Below are 18,039 nucleotides of genomic sequence, written 5' to 3' on the forward strand. Positions count from 1 at the left end.
TACTAATCTGCCATAGAATTGAAGTTCAAACAGGGCAGGTCTCGGTGTCTATCACATCTAGCCAATTATGGGCACAGTCTAAGAACAGCAAAAATATGTAAAAAGAGATTTAGGAAATTGCATCCAAATCTTCCTCCAATTTCCTTTCACATCCTACTATTGTTTCAATTCTGTGCTGGGTGGTCTTTTGCTTTAAGAGGAAGCCAGTTGTTGAGATCAAACAGCCTGTTGACACATTAAATGTGGGAAGCAAGGATGATGGTCCCCTTTGCCATGGATGTGAAAAATCACTCCCAGGCAAGTGAAGTCAACCTGCAGAATGATAGTACCCATCAACCTGCTTCGGAAACCCTGGTCCTGACTGAACAAGGAACTGATTGTGTTGGAGTCTGATTATCTGCCTGGGTCCTCATCACATTTTCCAGGGAGCTTATTATTAGCTCCACTCACAGCCTAGAGACACCTTGAATATATTAGTATAATCCCCATAGCTTTGTCTTTCAAAAGATTTTGAGCTCAGGCTTCAATTAATGTCGTTTTCCAGGGGAAGTATAATCCTGCCAAAGATACAAAATTGGAAACAGTCCCCAAACCAAACCTACTTATTTTTAATGCATTATCTCCTTTGGGAGAGTCTGTCAAATAATACAATATCATCTTGTTTCCAATAACATTTGCTTCCATGGAAAGGACTTGAGATGAGCCTTAGTGATTTAGATTAATGAGATTAACATGTTAGCTCCTTGAGTGCAGAGAGTGTTCTGTTCTGCCTAACAGGGTCTGGCACATAGTAGGCACTTAATAAATGTTTGTTGATTTATTGCTAAAGATAAGGGAAAAGACATAGTAGAAAAAAATTTTAAGTAGTAACAATTTTTTTGTTGATATTTAGTTATTGAACTGTGCCACTTTATTGGCTTTGTCCATAGGAGTTTCCTAGCAGACACTGGAGTAGTTTGCAATTTCTTCCTCCAGTATGTCCCCATTTTACAGATAAGGAATTTAGGCAAATAGGCATTAAGTTACTTGCCCAGGGTCACACACAACTAATAAGTGTCTGAGACGAGATCTGAACTCAGATCCTCTAGACTCCAAGCCTGGTGCTCTAACCATTATACTATCTAGCTGTCCATCACTTAATTTTAGATTTTGTGAATCTATTTCCAAAAGGATTAAAATATTAATTCCTCACTTCCAGGTAAGCATGGCTGCAGAGTAGACACAGCTCACTTCCTCTCCTCAGACCCAACGACACAGATGACCTCAAAAGACCCCCCCCCAAAAAAAAACAACCATCCTCATAAGAATGGAGGGACCCACACTAAGGCGCAGCACTGAAGGTAGGTGGGATTCCGGCATTTCCACAATATAAGGGAATGAAAAGTTGACCCACTCTCCCCCACTCACCAGACTTACGGATCCAGAGTTAAAGTCAGCACTGGCCAAAATCATTAAGTGAGGGAGGGGCACCCCAGGACTGAACAATGAGCAGCCCCAGGTCCAGGGACCTGACTAAGACCACCAAGGACCTACTCCTGTGAGTAGTAACACCTGAAACCCTGGCAGGCAGGCAAGGGGAACTCAGATCTCAGGTGTCCAGAACTAGTGTGCTATAATCAAGGAGTGCACAAAGGGATTCCCTGAAGTGAGCAAGGAACACCCACAGGTCTTGGGAGTTAACTAAGACCACCAAAGACCTACACCTGAGAACAGTAAGACCCAAAATGCCTGCAGGCAGGGGAGGGCAGACCCTGGGCTCCCCTAGGAATACAGTGCAGCTGTGGAGAACTGAGAATTTGCCTGAGGCTAAAGCCTTGATCATTAGACCCTTACACTGAAAGCAAGGTCTCCTCACTCATATTTCTGACTGGAAAGGGGAGAAAAAAAAACATAGAGATGGCAAACAGTGCTCAGGAACAGCCTCCCAACACCAAGAAAAGAAAGAAGAAGTTGGTGACTTTGGATACATTTTATGGAGGGAAAATACAGAATACAGAGGAAATAGAAGAGGAAGCACAAACAAATGCTCCAAAACCTTCTAAAAGAAAAGGAAATTTTCCACAAGCTCTTGAAGAATTTAAATTGGAAGTTATCAAAAAGATAGAAGCCTTCTGGCAGAAAAAAATGAGAAATAATGAAAAAGGAATTCATCAATCTGAGGGACAAAAACATGCAATTGCAGAAACAGTTTGAAGCCTGAAAAAGCATGACAGACCAAACTGAAAAGGAAAACCAGTCTTTAAAGGTCAGAATCAGGGAACTGGAAGATAATGATCTTGCAAGAGAGCAAAAATTAATAAAGCAAAGTCAAAAGACTAAGGAATTACAAGATAACATAAAATATCTCACTGACAAGGTGACAGATCTGGAAAAGAGAGGAAGGAGAGACAATCTGAGAATCATTGGTCTACCAGAAAAGTCAGAAATAAACAGTAATCTTGATATCATAATGCAAGATATCATCCAAGAAAACTTCCCAGAGATTCTAGAACAAGGGGGCAAAATAGGCATTGAAAGAGTTCACAAAACACCCATTACAATAAATCCTCAAAATACAACTCCCAGGAATGTAACTGCCAAATTCTAAAGCTTTCAAGCAAAAGAAAAAATCTTACAAGAAGCCAAAAAAAGACAATTTAGATATAAAGGAATGCCAATCAGGGTCACACAAGACCTAGCAATTTCCACACTGAAAGACCGTAAGGCCTGGAACATGATATTCAGAAGGCAAGAGAACTGGTCTTCAATCAAGAATCACCTATCCATCAAAACTGACTATATACTTCCAGGGAAAGTATGGGCATTCAACAAAATAGAAGATTTCCAAGTTTTTGTAAAGAAAAGACCAGAACTCTGTGGAAGGAGGGGGGAGGGGAAGGGAGTATAAAAAGGAAGTAAAGGAGAGGGGGGAGGGAAGTTAACAGACCCTAAAACAAACAAACAAAAAAAAACTCCAAAAACCAACAAACAAACAAGAAGGGAACAAAAAAGGGAGGGGCTAGAAAGGGAAGCATGTCAAGGGAGGGGACTAGGTGAACTGATTTAAAGTAAATCACTGGTTTAAAAGGTTATAGCTAAAGAAGAAAGGTCAGAATTAGGGTAGGATATCAAAATGCCAGGGAATCTACAAGAAATAATCATAACTTTTAATGTGAATGGGATAAACTCACCCATAAAACGTAGATGAAGAGGATAATGGATTAGAATCCAAAGCCCTACCATTTGTTGTCTTCAAGAAACACACATGAGGCGGGTAGATACTCACAAGGTCAGAATTAAAGGATGGAGTAAGAATTTTGGGGCCTCAAGTGATAGAAAGAAGGCAGGAGTTGCAATCATGATATCTGACAAAGCCAAAGCACAAATAGACCTGATTAAAAGGGATAGGGAAGGTAAATATATTGTTAAAAGGAAGTATAGACAATGAGGAAGTATAGACAATGAGGAAATATCACTAATCAACATGTATGCACCAAATGGTATAGCATCCAGATTTCTAATGGAAAAACTAGGAAAATTGAAGGAGGAAATAGATGGTAAAACCATATTAGTGGGAGACCTGAACCAACCACTATCAAATTTAGATAAATCAAATCAAAAAATAAATAAGAAAGAGGTAAAAGATCTGAATGAAATCTCAGAAAAATTAGAGTTAATAGGCATATGGAGAAAAGTGAATAGGGACAAAAAGAAATACACCTCTTCTCAGCACCACATGGCACATTCACAAAGATTGACCATATACTAGGTCACAGAAACATGACATACAAATGCAGAAAAGCAGAAATAATGATGCAACCTTTTCAGATCATGAGGCAATAAAAATAATGATCAGTAAGGGTACATGGAGAGCCAAATCAAAAATTAATTGGAAATTAAATAATATGATATTCCAAAATCGGTTAGAGAACAAATCATAGAAACAATTAATAATTTCATTGAGGAAAATGACAATGGTGAGACATCCTTTTTAAACCTTATGGGATGCAGCCAAAGCAGTACTCACAGGAAAATTAATATCCCTGAGTGCTTATGTTAACAAATTAGGGAGGGCGGAGATCAATTAATTGGAAATACAAATCAAAAAACTTGAAAGCAAACAAATTAAAAAGTCCCAGAAGAAAACCAAACTAGAGATCCTGAGAATTAAGGGAGAAATTAATAAAACTATTGAACTAATGAATAAGACTAGAAGATGGTACATTGAAAATACAATTAAAATAAACAAAATACTGGTCAATCTAATTAAAAAAAGGAAAGAAGAAAAGCAAATTAACAGCATCATAGATGAAAAGGGGGAATTCACCTCCAATGAAGAGGAAATAAAGGCAATCATTAAAAACTACTTTGCCCAATTACATGGCAATAAATATGGCAATCTAGGTGATATGGATGAATATTTACAAAAATATAAATTACCTAAACTAACAGAAGAAGAAATAGAATTCTTAAATAACCCCATATCAGAAAAAGAAATCCAACAGGCCATCAAAGAACTCCCTAAGAATAAATCCCCAGGGCCTGATGGATTCACAGGTAAATTCTATCAAACATTCAAAGAACAGCTAACCCCAATACTATACAGACTCTTTGACATAATAAGCAAAGAAGGAGTTCTACCAAATGCTTTTTATGACACAAACATGGTACTGATTCCAAAGCCAGGCAGGTCAAAAACGGAGAAAGAAAACTGTAGACAAATCTCCCTAGTGAATATAAATGCAAAAATCTTAAATAGGATACTAGAAAAAAGACTCCAGCAAGTGATCAGGAGGGTCATTCACTTTGATCAAGTAGGATTTATACCAGAAATGCAGGGCTGGTTCAATATTAGGAAAACCATCCACATAATTTATCATATCAACAAGCAAACCAACAAAAATCACATGATTATTTCAATAGACACAGAAAAAGCCTTTGATAAAATACAACACCCAATGTTATTAAAAACACTAGAAAGCATAGGAATAGAAGGGTCTTTCCTAAAAATAATAAACAGTATATATCTAAAACCATCAGCTAACATCATCTGCAAAGGGGGTAACCTAGATGCATTCCCAATAAGATCAGGAGTCAAACAAGGATGCCCATTATCACCTCTATTATTTAACATTGTACTAGAAACACTAGCAGTAGCAATTAGAGAAGAAAAAGAAATTGAAGGCATTAAAATAGGCAAGGAGGAGACCAAGGTATTGCTCTTTGCGGATGTTATGATGGTCTACTTAAAGAATCCTAGAGAATCAAACAAAAAGCTAGTCAAAATAATTAACAACTTTAGCAAAGTAGCAGGATACAAAATAAACCCGCATAAGTCATCAGCATTTCTATATATTTCCAACACAGCTCTGCAGCAAGAATTAGAAAGAGAAATCCCATTCAAAATCACCTTAGACAAAATAAAATACTTAGGAATCTATCTCCCTAGACTAACACAGGAACTATATGAACACAACTACAAAACACTCTCCACACAACTAAAACTAGACTTGAGCAATTGGAAAAACATTAACTGCTCATGGGTAGGATGAGCCAATATAATAAAAATGACCAACCTACCCAAACTTATTTATCCATTTAGTGCAATACCCATGGAACTTCCAAAAAAATTTTTACTGATTTAGAAAAAAACATAACAAAGTTCATTTGGAAGAACAAAGGATCAAGGATATCCAGGGAAATAATGAAAAAAAAAATCAAAGGAAGGTGGCCTTGCAGTCCCTGATCTCAAACTATATTATAAAGCAGTGGTCATCAAAACAATCTGGTACTGGCTAAGAGACAGAAAGGAGGATCAGTGGAATAGACTTGGGGTAAGTGACCTCAGCAAGACAGTCTATGACAAACCCAAAGACCTCAGCTTTGGGGACAAAAACCCACTATTTGACAAAAACTGCTTGGAAAACTGGAAGACAGTATGGGAGAGATTAGGTTTGGATCAACACTTCACACCCTACACCAAGATAAATTCAGAATGGGTGAATGACTTGAACATAAAGAAGGAAACTATAAGTAAATTAGGTGAGCACAGAATAGTATACATGTCAGACCTATGGGAAGGGAAAGACTAAAACCAAGGAAGACATACAAAGAGTCAAACAAAACCAATGTTACCAAAATAAGAAGGGAAGCAACAAATTGGAAAACAATCTTCATAACAAAAACCTCTGACAAAGGTCTAATTACTCAAATTTATAAAGAGCTAAATTGATTGTATAAAAAATCAAGCCATTCTCCAATTGATAAATGGGTAAGGGACATGGACAGGCAGTTCTCAGCCAAAGAAATCAAAACTATTAATAAGCACATGAAAAAGTGCTCTAAATCTCTGATAATCAGAGAGATGCAAATCAAAACAACTCTGTGGTATCACCTCACACCTAACAGATTGGCTAACATGACAGCAAAGGAAAGTAATGAATGCTGGAGGTGATGTGGCAAAGTTGGGAAATTAATTCATTGCTGGTGGAGCTGTGAATTGATCCAACCATTCTGTAGAGCAATTTGGAACTATGCCCAAAGGGCAATAAAAGACTGTCCTCCCCTTTTATTCAGCCATAGCACTGCCAGGTTTGTATCCCAAAGAGATAATAAGGCAAAAGACTTGTACAAGAATATCCATAGCTGCTCTCTTTGTGGTGGCAAAAAAATGGAAAATGAGGGGATGTCCTTCAATTGGGAATGGTTGAACAAATTGTGACATATGTTGGTGATGGAATACTATTGTGCTAAAAGGAATAATAAAATGGAGGAATTCCATGGGGACTGGAACAACCTCCAGGAAGTGATGCAGAGCGAAAGGAGCAGAACCAGGAAAATATTATACACAGAGACTGATACACTGTGGTATAATTGAACATAATGGACTTCTCCATTAGTGTCAATACAATGTCCCTGAACATTCTGCAGGGATCTAGGAGAAAAAAACACTATCCATAAGCTGAGGACAAATGGTGGGAGTAAAAAAAAATGAGGAAAAGCAACTGCTGGACTACAGGTGCTGAGAGGAGATGATTGAGGAGAGACTCTAAATGAACACCCTAATGCAAATACCAACAACATGGAAATGGGTTTGAATCAAGGACACATGTGATACCCAGTAGAATCACACATCAGCTATTGGAGGGGTGGTGGGAGGGGGTGGAGGAAATGAAAATGATCTTTGTTTCCAAGGAATAATGTTTGAAAATGACCAAATAAAATAATGTTTAAAAGGAAAAAATATTTATTCCTAAAGCTCCAATCTGACTCCTGTATAAGAAATGGGTATGATTTACCAAATATCTTTTTGAGGCATTCCTTGTATAGATAACCTCTTTATGAATTGTCCCAATTAGGAATGAAATAATAATAAACTTATTATTATAGCTAAAATTCATATAACACTAAATTCCATGCACTGTGCCAATTGTTGTATAATTATTATCTCATTTTATTCTCAGTACAACCCTGGGAGATAAGGGTAACTATTTTACAGATGAGGAAACTGAGGCATGCAGAGATAGTTACTTGCCCAGGATCATGCAAGTGTCCATGGCTGGATTTGAACTCAGAGCCCCCTAACATTAGGCCCAACATTTTATTCACTGTCATCCAGCTGAGAGACCCTGCATTCCATGTCAGAGTATGCAGAGATTCTATGAAGGCTTCACATAGTGAAGAAATAGACTAATGAGTCAGAACAAAGGATGAATTTGAAAGACTTTAATTGGCCAAAAGCAAGATTTCTTCATTTCCTTCTTGGCTACATTCAAGTGAGGAGTCAAGGACTGCTATATGTTTCTGGGTAAAGAGAAAGAAATAACTGATGCCAGTTGTCTTCCCAGGTCATTATGAAATCATAAGCAAACATGGTTGCTTCTGTTTTGATTGTGTCTTTTTTTTTTCCTGACTTGGATGATGGAATATTGGATACCAAATGAACAAGGATACAAGCTGGAGAGCTTTGAAAAGACAAGAAACAAGCCACCAAAGACCCATTAATGAGGGTCCATGCCTGGGAAAGTTTGCTAACAGCTTAACTAAGTGAGAAGCAAGACCCAAGAGACCTGTTTGACCCAATGTAGCCACAGATAGAAGAAGGCAACTGAGAAAAGGCATCCTCTGCAACAGCGACACTGCATTGATAAGTGTACTTGATGGGGTGAATGCTTTGTAGAAACTTGTATAAGCTTAAATGTACTTTTTCAAGAGATTGAGGTATAGGAAATAGCCTTTCCTAAAGAGTTCAAGAGAAATGTTTCTACTTCAGTTCTTACTATATCTCCTCAATAAATATCCCTTTGTAAAAACTAACTGCTATTAATTAGGTAAATTAAACTGTGGAACTAATCTTTGGCAATTGATATTTAAGAAAACACTTGAATTGGGATTTCAAGCCTTACAGCATTAGGAAGACACCCCTGACTTCTCAGGGGTATCCCTAGAAACTTGTGGGGAAGATGCACTAAAAGCCAAAGTGAAAGTGAAAGTGAAAGTGTAAGATGGGATAAGAATTTACAAAGGCTAGAGATCAATCACTGGAAGCTCCTAGTAACTGGAGGATAGCTTATGTAAAGCTTCATACCCTTCTGTTTGCTAATGAAAGAGAGAGGTAAACCAAAGGAATGGAGAGGGGCAGGGAAAAAACTTTTCTTTCCAAAACTGAGAAGCTCTGCTCTCACTGTTTCCCTTGTCAAAAAGGACCTTAGGATTTTTTAAAAGGGGGCGGTGTCAAGATGGCGGCCTAGACAGAGCAGAAGTTCAGACCTCTGAATACCCTCCCTTACTGATCACAAACTAAATGCTCCTAGGGGACTGAAAATCAAACCAAACAACAAGACAGAGCCAAGGAACCCTCCTGCTGGACTCAATTCAAAAGGTACGCCCCCCCCCCCCCCACTAAAGGTGGTATCCGAGAACACTCAGGTTTAAGGGGAAGGCAGAAGGAAGATCCCAGGACCCCGTAAACCACCCACCTAGAGCATTGAGCCCCCAGCGGTACAGGGAACCTCTGGGCAGACAAAGGTGCTGGTCTGGAAGGTATGCATTGCAGGCTCAGAGCATCGAACACAGACAGCAGGGAAAGAGCTAGAGAGGGAGCAAGCATAGAGCTAGCAGCCTGCCCAGAGCTCTGGAGATTTTCCATATTTGCTCCAGTCTTCCAGGAGGTTTTGGCCTCAGAGCACACCCAGACCAACTCAGCCATACGTAACCCCCTCAAAAGTCTTCAGAACTCAGGGAAGCCCAGACTCCACACCCCTCCCTCATTGATTGCTGGACTTTAATCCAATCAAAAGTCTCCAGAGGACAGGGAAGCTCAGCCTCCCACATTAGCGGGAACCTCTGGGAGAGCAAAGGTGCTGGTCTGGAGGGTGTTCATTGCGGGCAGCACTGTGCGAGGCTCAGAACATTGAACACAGACATCAGGAAAGGAGCTAGAGGGGGAGCATAGAGCTAGCAGCCTGCCCAGAGCTCTGGAGATCCTCCATATTTGCTCCAGCCTTCTAGGAGGTTTTGGCCTCAGAGCACACCCAGACCAACTCAGCCAAACTTAACCCCCTCAAAAGTCTTCAGAATTCAGGGAAGCCCAGACTCCACACCCCTCCATCATTGGTTGCTGGACTTTAATCCAATCAAAAGCCTCCAGAGGACAGGGAAGCTCAAACCTCCAACAACCCTCTCCCAGAGACTACACCAAGAGATCTTCTGTTAAGGCTCCAAGAGGAGAGACTGACAGAAGCCCCCAAAACAAAAAAAAATGGGAGGAGCAAGAGCACAGACAAATATGGGGAGCAAAGAAGGGGTGAATATGAGCAAACAACATAAATAGAAGAAAGAAATTACAATAGACAGCTTCTATACAGTGAATGGAACAGAGGGGGAAGGATCAGCAAACGATAAATCAGAAATCCCAGTGGATTGGATACAGCCTGTGGAGGAACTCAAAATACAATTCAAAACACAATTAACAGAGACTGAAGACAATTGGGAAAAGAACTTAAAAACTAAGATACGTCATCTGCAAACAGAGGCACTTGAACTAAAATGAGAAAATAGTATCTTGAAAGCCAAAATCAACCAGCTGGAAAATGAGGCAAAGGGGATGAAAAATGAGGGAAAGAAGAGGAAAGATGAAGCAAAGGAGATGAAAGACAAGGTAAAGAGAATGAAAGATAACCTCCAACGAAAATCAGACCAGAAGGAGAAGGATGACCAAAAAGCCAGGGATGAAATCCAGTCTTTAAGAAACAGAATGCAACAACTAGAATTAAGTGACCTCACAAGGAAGCAGGACACTATAAAACAAAACCAAAAGAATGAAAACTTTGATGAAAATATGAAGCATCTCATTCAAAAAAGAGAGGATTTAGAAAATCATTTGAGGGGAGACAATTTAAGAATCATTGGTCTACCAGAAGAGCATGACAAAAGAAAAAGGCTGGACACAATACTACAGGAAATTATTCAAGAAAACTGCCCCGATATTCTAAAACAAGAGGGAAAAGTGGAGATTGAAAGAATCCACAGATCACCTTCTGTACTTAATCCCCAACTGACAACACCCAGGAATGTTATAGCCAAATTCAACAACTATCAGACCAAAGAAAAGATATTACAAGCTGCCAAGAAGAATTCATTCAGATACAATGGAACCACAGTACACTGAAGGACTGAAAAGCATGGAATATGATATTCCAGAAAGCAAGGGAACTAGGTCTACAACCAAGAATCAACTACACAGCAAAACTGACTATATTCTTACAGGGAAACTATAGTCCTTAAACAAAAAAGAAGAATTCCAAGAATTTGCAAAGAAAAGACCAGACCTGAACAGAAAATTTGATGCCCAAGCACAGAGCTCAAGAGAATCATCAAAAGGTAATTTAAAAAGAGGGTAAAAAAGAAAAAACAAAACAACAACAAAAAAAATTTAAGAGACTCAATAAATTTAAATGATATGTATCCCTATAAGGAGTCATTGGTGACTCATAAAAACTGTTGTTATCACCTGGACAGCTAGAAGGATTATACTTAGAGGGAACAGTGACAAACTGTATAGGATGAAAGGACAAGACATAAATAGGTATGTAGATATATGTATGCATAAATACATATACATGTGTCTGTATATACATATATACAACTAGAGCTTTAAAAAGAAGTTAATACTAAAAGCAATGGAAAAAGAAATAAATGGAGGTAAATTTATGTCACCAAAAAGCTCATGGCAGGAGGGGGGAGAACATCAATACACTGGAAGGGTAAAGAGGTTGGAGATAGGAAATACTCAACTCTTATATGCTTTGGAACTGACCCAAAGAGGGAAGAACAATCAAATCCATTGGGACAGAGAATATATATGCACCCTATAGGGGAGTAGAAGGGTAATAAACAGACTGGTGGGTAGGGACAGAGTAGGGGGAAGTAATTTTAGAAAGACTACAGGGAAAATAAGGGGGGAATAAAAAGGGAGGGGGCATAGAAAGGAATGTAAAATAAGGGTGGGAACTAGGGGAACTGATTAAAAACAAACATATCTGTAGAAGGAAATAGTGGAAGAAGAAAAGGCAGGACCAGGAGTAGAAATCAAAATGCTGGGAAATACACATCTAGTAATCATAATTCTGAATGTGAATGGAATGAACTCACCCATAAAACGCAAGCGAATACCAGAGTGGATTAAAATCTAAAACCCTTCCATATGCTGTTTACAAGAAACACATATGAGGAAGGTAGACATTTATAGGGTGAAAGTAAGAAGATGGAGCCAAATCTATTGGGCATCAACTGATAAAAAGAAGGCAGGGTTCGCAATCATGATATCTGACAAAGCCAAAGGAAGATGAAATCTAGTTAAAAGGGTAGGCAAGGTAATTACATCCTGATAAAAGGCAGTATAGAAAATGAGGAAATATCTTTACTCAACATGCATGCACCAAATGGCAAAGCATCCACATTTCTAAAGGAGAAACTCGTGAAGCTCAAGGATGAAATAGATAGAAAAACTATACTAGTGGGAGACCTGAATGTTCCTCTATCAGAACTAGATAAATAAAACCAAAAAATAAATAAGAAAGAGGTAAGAGAAATGAATGAAAACTTAGAAAAATTAGAGTTAGTAGACATGTGGAGAAAAATAAATAGGGACATAAAGGAATATACCTTCTTTTCAGTAGCACTTGGTACATTCACAAAAATTTACCATGTCTTAGGGCATAAAAACATTGCAAACAAGTGCAAAAGAGCAGAAATAATAAATGCAACCTTCTCAGATCACAATGCAATGAAAATAATAATAAGTAAGGGTACACGGAAAGGTAAATCAAAAATTAATTGGAAATTAAACAATACGATTCTCCAAAACTGGTTAAAGAACAAGTCATAGAAACAATTAATAACTTCATTGAAAAAAATGACAATAATAAGACATTCTTTCAAAACGTATGGGATGAAGCCAAAGCAGTATTCAGGGGAAAATTTATATCCTTGAGTTCATATATTAACAAATTAAGAAGGGCAGAGGTCAATGAATTGGGCATGCAAATTAAAAAAACTAGAAAGCGAACAATTTAAAAATCCTCAGATGAAGACTAGATTAGAGATCCTAAAAATCAAAGGAGAAATTAATAAAATTGAAAGGCAAAGAACTATTGATTTAATAAATAAGACAGGAAGCTGGTACTTTGAAAAAACAAATAAAATAGACAAAGTACTAGTCAGTCTAACTTTAAAAAGGAAAGAAAAAAAAAACAAATTGACAGTATCCAAGATGAAAAGGGAAACCTCATGTCAAATAAAGAGGAAAATAAAGCAATCATTAAAAAACTACTAAACCCAATTATATGGCAACAAATATGGCAATATAGGTGATATGGATGAATATTTACAAAAATATAAATTGCCTAGACTAAAAGAGGAAGAAAAAAATTACCTAAACAACCCCATATCAGAAAAAGAAATTGAACAAGCCATCAAAGAACTCCCTAAGAAAACATCCCCAGGGCCTGATAGATTCACAAGTGAATTCTATCAAACATTCAAAGAACAACTAATCCCAATATTATATAAACTATTTGACAGAATAAGCAAAGAAGGAGTTCTACCAAATTCATTTTATGAAACAAACATGGTACTGATGCTAAAGCCAGACAGGTCAAAAGCAGAAAAAGAAAACTATAAACCAATCTTCTTAATGAATATAGATGCAAAAATCTTAAACAGGATACTCACAAAAAGACTCCAGCAAGTGATCATGAGGGTTATTCACTACGACCAGTTAGGATTCATACCAGGAATGCAAGGATGGAAAACCATCCACATAATTGACCATATTAAAAAGCAAACCGACAAAAATCACATGACTATCTCAATAGATGCAGAAAAAGCCTTAGATAAAACACAATACCCATTCCTATTGAAAACTCTAAAAAACATAGAAATAGAAGGGTCTTTCCTAAAAATAATAAACAGTATATATCTAAAACCATCATCAAACATCATTGGAAATGGGGACAACTAGAAGCCTTCCCAATAAGATCAGGAGTCAAACAAGGATGCCCATTATCACCTCTATTATTTAACGTTGTACTAGAAACATTAGCAGTAGCAATTAGAGATGAAAAAGAAATTGAAGGTATTAGGATTGACCATGAGGAGACCAAGCTATCACTCTTCGCGGATGATACGATGGTTTACTTAAAGAATCCTAGAGAATCAACCAAAAAGCTAATTGAAACAATCAACAATTTTAGCAAAGTTGCAGTATACAAAATAAACCCGCATAAATCATCAGCATTCCCATATATCTCCAACCCATTTCAGCAGCAAGAATTAGAAAGAGAAATTCCATTTAAAATCACCCTAGACAAAATAAAATACTTAGGAATCTATCTGCCGAGACAAACTCAGGAACTATATGAACACAACTACAAAACACTCTCCACACAATTAAAACTAGATCTAAACAATTAGAAAAAACATTGATTGCTCATGGGTGGGACGAGCTAACATAATAAAAATGACAACCCTACCCAAATTAATTTACTTATTTGGTGCCATACCCATTGAAATACCAAAAAAAAAAATGTTTTTACTGAATTACAAAAAAAATAACAAAGTTCATTTGGAAGAACAAAAATCAAGGATATCCAGGGAAATCGTGAAAAAAAAAAATGCAAAGGAAAGAGGACTTGCAGTCCTAGATCTCAAACTATACTATAAATCTGTGGTCATCAAAACAATTTGACACTGGCTAAGAGACAGAAAAGAGGGTCAGTGGGATAGACTTGGGATAAATGACCTCAGCAAGATAGTCTATGATAAGCCCAAAGTTCCCAGTTTTGGGGACCAAAATCCACTTTTTGATAAAAAAAAAAACTGCTGGGAAATTGGAAAACAGTATGAGAGAGATTAGGTTTGGATCAACATATCACACCCTACACCAAGATAAACTCAGAATGGGTGAATATCCTGAATATAAAGAAGGAAACTATCAGCAAATTAGGGGAACACAGAATAGTATACTTGTCAGATCTTTGGGATAGAAAAGACTTTAAAACCAAGCAAGAGCTAGAAAAAAAAACCACAAAATGTAAAATCAATAATTTTGATTACATCAAATTCAAAGGTTTTATACAAACAAAACTAATGCATTGAAAATTAGAAGGGAAGAAACAAATTGGGAAACAATCTTCATTACAAAAACCTCTGACAAAGGTCTAATTACTCAAATTTATAAAGAGCTAAACCAATTATACAAAAATTCTAGCCATTCTCCAATTGAAAAATGAGCAAGGGATATGAATAGGCAATTTTTAGTTAAAGAAATCAAAACTATTAATAAGCACATGAAAAGTGTTCTAAATCTCTTATAATCAGAGAAATTCAAATCAGAACAACCCTGAACCTCACAAATCAGAACCTCACACCTAACAGATTAGTTAACATGACAGCAATGGAAAGTAATGAGTGCTGTAAGGGATATGGCATAGTTGGGGCATTAATTCATTGCTGGTGGAGTTGTGAACTGATCCAACCATTCTGGAGGGCAATTTGGAACTATGCCCAAAGGGCGAAAAAAGACTGTCTGCCCTTTGATCCAGCCATAGCACTACTGGGTTTGTACCCCAAAGAGATAATAAAGGAAAAAACATGTACATAAATATTCCTAGCTGCTCTCTTTGTGGTGGCAAAAAAATTGGAAAATGAGGGGATGCCCTTCAATTGGGGAATGGCTAAATAAATTGTGGTATATGTTGGTGATGGAATACTATTGTGCTCAAAGGAATAATAAAGTGAAGGAATTCCATTGGGACTGGAACAACCTCCAGGAATTGATGCAGAGTGAGAAGAGCAGAAACAGGAAATCATTATACACAGAGACTGATACACTGTGGTACAATCCAAAGTAATGGACTTCTCCATTAGTGGCAATGCAATGAACCTGAACAACTTGGAGGAAAATAAGAGAAAAACCACTATCCACAGTCAGAGGAAACACTGTGGGAGTAGAAACACGGAAGAAAAAAAAATTTTTGAATACATGGGTCGAAGGGATATGGTAGGTGATGTAGACTCTAAATGAACATCCTAGTGTAATCAAAAACATGGAAATAGATCCTGATTAAGGACACAATAATACCCAATTAAATTTTGCATTGGCTGTGGGAAGAGTGGGAGCAGAGGGTGGGAAATAATGTGATTGTTGTAACCAAGGAATAATGTTCTAAATTGACTAAATAAACTCATTCAAAGGGGGAAAATATTTTAAAGTTTAAAAAAAATTTTTTTAAGCTACTTAGAATTTTAAATCTGAGTTCATTTTACCTCTGATATCAACAACTGATGGGATCATGGGCAAATAATTTCATCTTTCTGAGGACCAGTTCCCTAACTGTAAAAAGGAGATAATAAAATTTATGGTATCTACCTCAAAGGATTGAAGTGAAGCTCAAATTGGATAATGTATTCAAAGTATCATGTAAATGTCAATTATTTGCATTGTCTGATAATTTATTTGCATCCTGATGAAATGTTTTGATGTTTCAGTGATGTTCTATGCATGAATCTTCTTGCATGGGAACAATATCCCTGAACTTCTCCAAAAATCTCCAATGTTTCAACTAAGTTGAGGCAAGTCTCCCAAGCTAGATAAATTACCATCAAAAGCTCTCTATATTGAATGTGAATTCATGAGGGTTCAGAAGTGATGTTATTCATTGTTTACATACATATCTTACCGTCATGTCTTTGCGTCAATCACAAGTAGTAAGTTTCTTAAGCAAACGTTCATTAAAACTTACCATTTCAGCAATGAGTCAATATTATTTACTATTTAACTCATCACTCTGGCTATAATTTGGGATCTTAAATGTGTTCTTTGGTATGTGAAAAGCAAAATCAAGGAAGATTGTCCTTTGAAATCAATGATGAATTAAAATGAGATAGAATGATACAGTAGAGAGGGCATCAAAGTGGTTCAATGGATTAAAATCCAGACTAGAGACAGAAGATCCAGGGCTCAAATCTGGTACTTCCTAGCTGTGTGACCCTGGGCATTTTACTTAACCTCCAATTGCCTAGCCCTTACTGCTCTTCTGCCTTGGAATCAATATAATTTCCCTACTACACAAATATTGTTGCCAAGATGGAAGGTAAGGATTTTTTAACAATATGGAAAGAGTGACAGACTGAGAGTTACACTGCCCAAATTTGAATCCTAATTCTAACACAAATTATCTGTGTGACCTTTAATGGTTCTGAGCCTCAGCATCTTCCCCTATAAAATGTTGAGATTAGACTAGATGACCTCTAAGATTCTTTCAAGTTTTATCTCTGTTCCTATTAACTTTCTAAATCTGTGTGAATTATTATAATACTTGCCTAGAAATCTTCAATATCTTTGTGTAAACACACTTGGTTATTGCTAAATTAAAATCTTAGAATAAAGGAAAATATTTTAGTCTGCTGATATGTGACATAAATGTGCATTTGGAGATTCTAGTGTACCAATGTGTACAATTCTAAGGTAAAGATAATTGCCTGAGCAAATAATCTATCCACCACAAATATTCAAAAGGTAAATTAATATTAAGCAAATCATTGCTGTTTACTTCTTGATGGAAAGCATCATTTAATATATGATAGTCATTATTATTCAGTTATTCAGTCATTTTCTACTCTTGGGATTTTCTTGGCAAAGATACAGGAGGGATTTGACCTTTCCCTCTACAATAGATTAAGACAAACAGAGATGAAGTGACTTTTCTAGAATCACACAGTTTAAAATAAGTGTCTGAAGTCAGATTTGAACCCAGGCCTTTCTGACTCTAGACCCAGTTCTATAGCCACTGAGCCATCAGTGCTGCCACAAAACTGGCCTTAATCAGGGCCAGGTGTTCTGTTCCATTGTAGACATGGCACATAGTAGCATTTACCATTCTTATATGCAGATGACAGAACAGACATAGAAGATAACCACAGTGGAAAGATACAGGACCATAAATCAAAGGGCTATTTATTGTGTGCCTGCATTCTGTTTGTTTTAAATACAAAGGGTCATGTCCCATGGTTCCCACTCAGATCCCTTTAGGGAAACTTTGTTTGCAAACATTGTCTTTTCCTGGACACATAAAACTAGTCAAGTTAGCCAAATGACCACCAATGTCACAGTACAATCATTGTACTACTCAACAGCACTTGCTCTTTTCCACTGAATTCATGCTAGGAGAATTCCTTGTTGGTTTTTAAATTTTTTGTTTGTTTGTTTTTCTTCTGGAAGCAAAATAAGGAAATGATTTGGTAGTTCTAAGAAGTCACAAATATTAAAGCTAAAAGAGGTCTATGGGCTTATCTATTGCAGCTTATAAGAAGTCAACTTCCAGCCTTCAACTGAAAACCTCCAGCAGCAGGGAACTTATTACTCCTCCAGGAAAAGTATTTTACTTTGGAACATGTCTAATTCTTAGGAAGTATTATTCTCACCTTATATGGAGCCAGTATTCTCCTTTCTTGTATTTTTTACCCATCGATCTTAATTTTGTTATCTAAGAAAGAAGA

General features: G+C 37.1%; 1 pseudogene; it reads left to right on the forward strand.

Moving 5' to 3' along the window:
• Positions 1-1,306: 1,306 nt before the first annotated feature.
• The window catches only part of LOC100015017 (high mobility group protein B1-like), a 36,328-nt pseudogene continuing 19,595 nt past the window's right edge, over positions 1,307-18,039 (forward strand).

The sequence above is a fragment of the Monodelphis domestica genome, chromosome 6, assembly GCF_027887165.1.
Source record: "Monodelphis domestica isolate mMonDom1 chromosome 6, mMonDom1.pri, whole genome shotgun sequence".
In the NCBI taxonomy this organism is placed as follows: Eukaryota; Metazoa; Chordata; class Mammalia; order Didelphimorphia; family Didelphidae; genus Monodelphis; species Monodelphis domestica.